The following is an 8,642-nucleotide window of genomic DNA, read 5'->3' as shown; positions in this document are numbered from 1 at the left end:
GTAGGGAATCTGTGTTTTGACTGGCCTCCTGATAACTTACATTTCAGTGATGGAATGGTCCCAATTTGAGGTATGCACCAGATTTCACTATTAATATTCATATTCCTAAGGGATTCTAATGATTAGTTTGATATCCTGCTGTCTGGGTTAACCTTGTGAAAATAGCTATGGAATAATAATGACAGTGTGGTGTTTTGAGCAAAGAAAGCATGCTGGTTTGCAGGTGATAAATACAAACATAAAATTACTGTAAAACAAGTACAAAATTAGTTACTGGTTGAAATAGTTTGTGTTTTCACTGAAGCCTGAAAAGCTGCACATATTTTCTAACCCACAGAATCACAGAATGGTTTGGATTGGAAGGGACCTTAAAGCTCATGTAGTTCCAATCCCCTGCCGTGGGCAGAGACACCTTCCACTAGACAAGGCTGATCAAAACCTCATCCAGCCTGGCCTTTGAACACTGCCAGGGGTTGGACGGCCACAGCTTCTCTGGGCAACCTGTGCCAGCGTCTCACCACCCTCACAGTGAAGAACTTCCTAATATCTAATCTACATCTCCCCTTTGTCAGTTTAAAGCCATTCCCCCTAGTCCTGTCACTACATGCCCTCATAAAAAGCCCCTTTCTGATGCTGGTGTAGACCATATCACTTGCATCATGCCTTTTTGGGTGCTTTGCTGTAGTGGGGACAGTGTTGGGGACAGTTCAGGAACTTGTGGAAAAAACTTACATTGTCACTCAGAAGGCAAGCTTTACCTAAAGAATTGGTGTCGTTTCATTGTTAAAATAAAAGTGGTATAAGGGTAGGCTGCTGAACATTGTCTTGCTTTGAACGCTTATCTTAAACCTCTGCAGGCTTCTCTCTGAAACTCACTGAATACTGCTGTTTTTCCTGGGAACTTCTGCACTGGGCATCAATGATCAATGTCAATATTTCCTGTTTTGCCAAGTTATCCCCTGCAAATGTGTGCCCCCCCTCCCCCCAATCGGTTATTTGATGGATTATTCTTAATTTGTAAAAATAGGAAAGACACGAGAAGAGACAGAAGTTTGTAACAGGTAATGCTCACATAGGCTCTCCTGAGGACACCTGAGAAACTTACTGGATTTGGCCTCTTGGGGCAGAGTCCTCCTCAGATGGTAACTTCTGTCTGCCAAACTGATACCTGCTGACACAAATGAGATTGCATAGATGGGTATAAAGCACTGTAAGTTTAAGACTCGCTATGCACCCAGACTTTTTTTGTACTGCGTGTAGAGTATTGCACTGTGTATTTCTCGACTCTCCTCAACATTTTAGTTGATGGTCATTTGCTGTTTTGTTTATAATGAGAACACTTGGGAGCTTATGTGGCTCAGCTCAGTCCTGTGCCTGTGTCCCAGGTTGCATGGTGTTTTGCTGCATGTAACTATGGATGTCAAAAGTTTCTTAGCTTCATTGAATCTCTCTTGTCTCATTGTGCTTATGGAGAAAAAAATATCCTATAGTGAAGACAGGAATGCGGTCGGAGAACATGGTGTACCATGCAGACATGCAAAAGGGAGGATTCTCAGTGCTGATTCATGCTGCTGCAGCAGCTCACGTTTGCATGGAAATGAGGAGGAATTCGAACTTAGGATCTGCTGGTAAACAAATAAACAAGGGCAGCTTCAGACTTCAGACACCGGTAACCTGCTTCACGCAAATGCACCTCTGTATTCCCTCTGTGTGAGTCAGAGGCCACTACCCCAGCTAGTGTTTGTTAATCTTTTATTTCTGCCTGCACAAAAGCAGAGTTTCATTTACAAATGCTTGTAAATGCATATACAGCCAACTGACTTGAGTCACTTTTGATCAGGAACCTTAAGCAGGTTGTCTGCTTCTCCAGGTCTGTTAAACAACTTGTTTAGAGATTTCTGTCAGGTGCATGACTCTGCCAGGGCTTTGTCTCCTGCTGCCACTCTCTCCTGTGGGGTGGCAGCACATGGAGAGCCTGCAGAGCTGTAGATACTCTCTATCTGCAAGTAAACATGATGCTCCTCCTGAGTTAAACAGCCATACACTCCGAGAACAGTGCATAGTGTCAGCGTTTCACAGGACTTCTGTTTTTTTCATGTGAGATGTTTTTCATTTGTCAGTGGAAGAGAAAGGATAATTTTCAAGGCAGTGAAGGAAAACTGAAACCTGCATCTGCTGGATGTAGTGCATGGATTTGGACCTGTGCCCATCCAGCAGTGCTGTGCTTTCCTTCCTCTACCAAAAGGGTTGCCACATTGACTTCCTAGCTATTCTGCTGCCGGCTTTGCTTCTACTTCTGCATTGTCCTGTGTTTATAACAGTCTCCTCTGTTTTTTCATATTTCACCTTCTTTCTTCCTTTTCCTCTTCTTTTCCTGCTTTATTTTTGCAGTGAAATAAAGGGAAATGTTATTCCCATTGCAGATGGACTTGAAGGAAGTAAAGAATAAATTTGGTGATAGGGAGGCTGTGGAGTGAAAGGCTGAAGAAGTGCAAAGAGAGATTTGGTTAGAAAAGGTAACATAAGATGCCCTGAAATGGTTGGAAACTGGATTTCAGTGTGGAGTGAATAACGGCTAGATGGAGAAGTATATCTCTTCTCCACTATGGTGAAATAGACTACAAGCTGGACAAGTAGTTGCCATCAAAGAGAGACAGACATTTTAAATATTTTAAATTTGGGGATTTTTCTTGATATTTGCAGATATACCAGGAAAAATGCAAATGACATCTTAGCAACTCTGTGTATTTAAGATTCACTTTATCCTTTCAATAGATAGTAGAAAGCAAGATCCTGGTGGGTCTTTAAGCCCATTCGCAGTCCACAGAATATGAAGAACAGAGGGGTTTTTCATGCTTGTGTTCTTTTATTCAATGGCCTCTCTGCAGTTAGGAAAACAGACACAACAGGCAATAGTACAGCTGGCACACAGCACAATAAATGACTAATTTTCACTCAGCAAAGTTCTCTAAATGCTGCTATGTGTCAGACTCTGTGGAGCCATTTCTAAGATCTCAAAAGAAAGATTAAAAACATCTCAAATACACAGAATTGACAGGAAAGTAAACTTTTCTATGGAAGGGACACAACAAGCCAGATGGTGAGTGTTGCACAAAGCCAAACAAATCCAGTCTCTGAATTCCTAAGGCATATAAACCTCTGCAGAGAAATTAAATTTCTCTGAAGGAAAGTGAACTTTATGCAAATTCAGACTCTGTCATAATTCTGTCATGCAGAACAAAGATCTTGTAATTTCCTAAAGTTGTCCTTTCCTCACCCTTCTGAAAATGTGTTCAAAAGCATAAAATAAATAGCTTTTTCACCAAAGCAAGCTGGTAAGGAGAGGGAACAATTATACGTAGCAGAGGGAAATCAATCAGTAGTTAATGGTGTTCTTTTTGTTGTTGTTTGAAATAGTTCTGTATCCACACAAACATCCGTCTTTTGTTGCTGCATGAAAAGCACAGTGCTCGCTGTCCTTTTTTTCACTTGGACAAAACTGCCCCAGTGGCAGATTTTGTGTGGTCCTGTTTCTTGCCAAATCTGACTGGCTCATGCAGAGCTTCGTTCTCTGCTCTTGGGTGGGGAGGCTTCTTATCAGTTGGAGCTACTGTCTTACTAGGTACATTGAAGGCTTTTTCAGGGGGCAGAAAGTGACAATTTATTGACAAAATCTTAAACTAACTGTATTTCACACAGCCTGAAGGTGACTTTACCCTTTGCTGTTGGTTGGGTTTTTTGGTGACTTTTCTGCTCTAGTGTGCTACCACTTTAGTCCCTCTGTAATACTGAAGTAACAGAGTATTTTTACTGATTTCGAAGGATTTTTGGTCAGAATTGTCAAGCATCTGCTATAAAATCATGTTTACATAAGAGTATATGTTATGCAAAATAAATGGAAACCTGTACAGAGTTATGGTGACATCCTTTAAATTTGTTCCTGAAACAATCCACATATAAAGGTTTAACTGATCAGACAAAGAGAAAAGTCAATCTTTAAACTCTCTCTCTCCAGACTATGTCCAGCTGACAAATCCATAACACATATGGGAAGGACAAGAAAATTTTAGCATGATAGGTCAATTTAGAATGGCTTAGTTTAAAATATTTTTTTAATTCATGCCTTATTTTCATATTTGGCCAGCTAACATATGATGGCTGTAAGCACTCGTGTCCTTACATGACATGACCTCTTTAATCATGTTATTCTGGGATTAGTTTGGGTATGAGAGGAAGCATACCTAGCACTTGTGATACAACATAGCAGGGAAATAAATGAACAGATAATGTCACTGTATTTCTATGTTCTTGTCAAAACCCAGTCGGTAAAACCTACTGCCTCCCCCGCTCCCTCAGGCCAGTGGCATGTCACACTTCTATAGTCGGGTCTGTGTCTCCTGCATGAATACCTGCAGCTGTCCAGTGAGTGCCTATGGGTCTCCTGTGTTTTTTGTAAAACAAAATTCATCTGGCCATCCTCACAGTTCACCGAGGCCCCAGTGAACTGTGATCCCCTGTCTTCTGAGGATCAGCATAGGAGCAATGCTCTGTTGGTGTGGTGGATACGTCAGGCCAAGTGAAAGCTTGTAGAGAGGTGCCCAAAAGGAGAGCATCCATCTCTGGGAATAACAGAGAGTTTTGACCCACGAAGGATGATAAATGGAGTGTAGGGGCATTTGAGAGCTGTGGTTGTGGAGCATTCAAGCTCACATGGGTGGACAAGGTAGTTGTCTCCAAGGGAATATAATTTGAAGGATTAATTAGCTCTGTTTGGGAGTGGGAGCTGTCCCAGTGGCAGCCAGCTTGGGTATGTACATCAGTTATATTTAAACCTAAAGTGGCAGCAGACATGGTGAGCTTATGACTGCAGAACAGCAGACTACTGTTCTGGAGCATGGATCCAGCAATCCAAGTCACGTCTTGCAGGGACCTGCTGGGGTGGGTAACCAAGACTTCTGATCCAACTTGTTCAGACTGATGTATCTGCTTATTTCCTGGACATCTAGTTCATGGCTATGACTTATATAGTGCTGGAGATGGGTGGGACACTGCAGCAGATTGGAAGCAGGTAGAAGATGATGGCCTTTTACCATCAGACCATAACACAAGATTTCTGCCTACATTAGGACTGGTTGCAGATCTTTCAGTTCATATTTGTTCTTTTACTTTGGATATTTCAGCCCATTTGATTCAAACATTCTTAATCATCATTTAATAGCCTGCGTCCAGTGTTCATTGATTATTAATGGAAGTGTGCCATTTAAAGATCCTTTGTGTTGTGAAAGCACGGGTTTAGTGTCTAGTCTCCTTTTCAAAAACATCTCTGTATGTGTTTTCCCTATCTCTTTTCATTTTGTGTATATATAGACATTTAATTTTTCTTGCATGGTATTGCTTTAAAGTGCACTTACCTAGTTCTAGAGGAAGCTGTGCCATCACCTGCAATAAAAAAGCATTTATTAACAACATTAAAAAGAAGATGGGTGCAGGATATCAGTGTTAACAGGTCACAAGGGTAGTTTAAAGTTAATTGTAGAAGGCTGTAGAAAAAACAAATCATACTTAGAGTGACTGGGCACTAAAACAAAATTCAGTGTTGATAAATATGAGCTATATGGGTAAAACACTGCACATAAAGAACAGTGGCTTCTAATTAAGGTTTTATCATTTGGAAAACAGAATTAATCATGTGGATAGTTCTTTGAAAAGACTCTTCTCAATGTTCAAGATAACAGGGAGCTGAATATATGGATGTATTAGGAAAGAAATAAAGTAAAAACCCAGAAAACCGTGCTGTGCCTACATGTCATATGAAGTGGTTTGGTCACCCTGCTTTCTTAAAAAGGGTGTTGTAGTATTTGAAGATACAAGAGAAGGCTTTGGATTATCAAAGAGATCAGCAAACTCCCACAGACCAGGGCTTTTCTGCTTGGTAAGACACAGCTGCAAGAGAATATGCTTCTGCACTAATAAGAACAGTGTGGAGAACTGAAAACAGCATTGTTATTTACCATTTTTCATAGCACAGAAGTCAGGGCCATGCCATGAAATGGCCAAAGAAGGAGCTTAGAACTGTGTCACATACATGCGCATGCATGTAATTCAGTTGTGGAACTGACTGATACAGGATGTTTAGGAGACTAGGAGTATAATGTATTCAAGAAGAGATTAGATAAATTCATGGAGGAAAGAGCTATCAAGAAATATTAAATAAAAATATGGGTTGGGGCAGTCCCAGGCACAGCTACATGTTGGGCAGAGAAGGACTTCGGGGTGTTGGTTGATGAGAAACTGAACATGAGCTGGCTTTGGTGCGCGCTTGCAGCCCAGAAACCAACCGTGTGCTGGCCTGCATCAAAAAGAGCATGACCAGCAGGTCAAAGGAGGTGATCCTGCCCCTCTACTCTGCTCTTGTGAGACCTCACTTGGAGTATTGTGTCCAGTTCTGGTGTCCTCAACATAAAAAAGACATGGAGCTGCTGGAGCAAGTCCAGAGGAGGGCCACGACGATGCTAAGAGGGCTGGAGCACCTCTCATGTGAAGACAGGCTGAGAAAGTTGGGGCTGTTCAGCCTGGAGAAGAGAAGACTACGTGGAGACCTCATAGCAGCCTTCCAGTATCTGAAGGGGGCCTACAAGGATGCTGGGAAGGGACTCTTCATTAGGGACTGTAGTGATAGGACAAGGGGTAATGGGTTCAAACTTAAACAGGGGAAGTTCAGGTTAGATACAAGGAAGAAGTTCTTTACAGTGAGGGTGGTGAGGCACTGGAATAGGTTGCCCAAGGAATCTGTGAATGCTCCAGCCCTGGGCAGTGTTCAAGGCCAGGTTGGACAGAGCCTTGGGCAACATGGTTTAGTACACGGAGTCTCTGCTCATGGCAGGGGGATTGGAACTAGATGATCTTAAGGTCCTTTCCAACCCTAACTATTCTGTGATTCTATGATTCTATGATGCAGCCATCTCTTAAAAAGATAACGTGACAGCTCATCTTTGGCTTCAATTCACAGATTTTCAAATATGTTCATACATGCCTAAGAAGCAATTGGTTGAGGTGTATTAATACACAAGTTATTTAAATTCCTTGACCAGTGAGCAGCAGTAATAAAGTTTAATAAGATACTGGCTTGCATAAAGTGGGCTGTAAGTCTAGGAGTGTTGCGCTGTCACTTTGTAAAACTCATTTTGTCTTCATCTGACATTTATTGCCTAACTTAGTTCACTCTATTTTGAAGAATGATGTAATAAAATTGTAGAGCATGTGTCCTAGAGCATCTACATGACAAACAGAGTGGAAGGATTTATGTATGAGGAAAGGGATTATGGAAGTTTAGAGGGCTCTGAAGAAACCATCTGTAGGAACCTAACTGACATAAAGGTAAGGGATTATAAAATTAAGATGTTATATATAAATATTTGTTATTACATTCTGATTTAGTTTAATATCTAGGACCCCATGATGGCCTTTTCTATGCATGGTATGGCACGCTGAGAGGATTAGTGAAACAGAGTGGAAGTCAAGAGAACAAATTATCTGTCAGCAATTTGAATTGTTCTAATCGCACACAACTAAAGAGGTGATTATCTGTTTCCCAGTCTATATATTAAAGTTCATTTTTTTTCAAATTTAGAATGGACTGAAACAGGAAAAATAGCTTTTTTTCTGGACAAAACCAAACCAGCTGGAAGGTGTAAAAATGAATACATCTGGAGACAGAAAAAAATAAGAATTCTTCATTTTGAGGGCATGGTCCTGAATAATTATTGGAAGTAATCAAACTAGTTTGCCTCTTGTTCTTGGAGATGGAAGTCTGGGGTATTTTACCTCTCAAAAAACATTATGTAGAAATTACAGAAGAATAAAGGGGATATGTTTGAAGTAGAGTTGCATGTTTTTATTAGACCTAAAGTTTGCCTGAACTTAGGTATTCGCCAAGGTATTTTTCCATATGTGTAGTTTTTCTTTGTGTTCAGTTAAGTAAAGCTTAGCAAAGTCACTCAGAGTGTTCGATTTAGCATAAATGAATGTGCAAGAAAAACTACAGAGGATTGACTGAAAGGCTTTGAGAAAAGACGGCAGTTATAATGCTTTCTCTTTTTCTTGGTTCGAGGAAACAAAGATTGCCACTGCTTTGGTATCCTGTGCCAGTAGCCCAGAAGCATGTGCTTATCATCCAGGATGGATGATGAAATTTGCAGTGAAGCTGGCAACTAATGATGAGTGATGAGAAATGATTAAAAGGTCAACCCAAAATACTTACAGTTCATTGGTGCTGCTGCACAGTGATTGGTAGGTAGTTAATGCTCAAGAAATAAAACTGCAATTAGTCTGTAGCAATTGACCTCCAGCTGAAAACAGCTTTGTGCAGAAGGCAAACTTTTTCAGACCTCTTTAGATGTACCTGGATCAAATTTTCTCTTTTTCTCTTATATTTGGGGTGTTCCTGATTTATAGCCGAGTTGACAGGTACTGAATCAAATACCGAGTGCTGGAGCTCTAGGACTCTCACCAGCAGCTTAGGTTTTCTCCATCAGCTAGAGAAACTAAAGGAACATGCATTACTGGCTGTGTAGTCAGATGTGAAGAGCCAGTAGCTTTTTTTGCTTATCTTGTTACTTAGCTTTTGGGAAACGTCATTTGTG

The sequence above is a fragment of the Nestor notabilis genome, unplaced genomic scaffold (assembly GCF_000696875.1).
Source record: "Nestor notabilis isolate BGI_N333 unplaced genomic scaffold, ASM69687v1 scaffold632, whole genome shotgun sequence".
NCBI lineage: Eukaryota > Metazoa > Chordata > Aves > Psittaciformes > Psittacidae > Nestor > Nestor notabilis.
The sequence above is the reverse complement of the archived record's forward strand: the minus strand, read 5'-3'. Positions refer to the sequence as shown.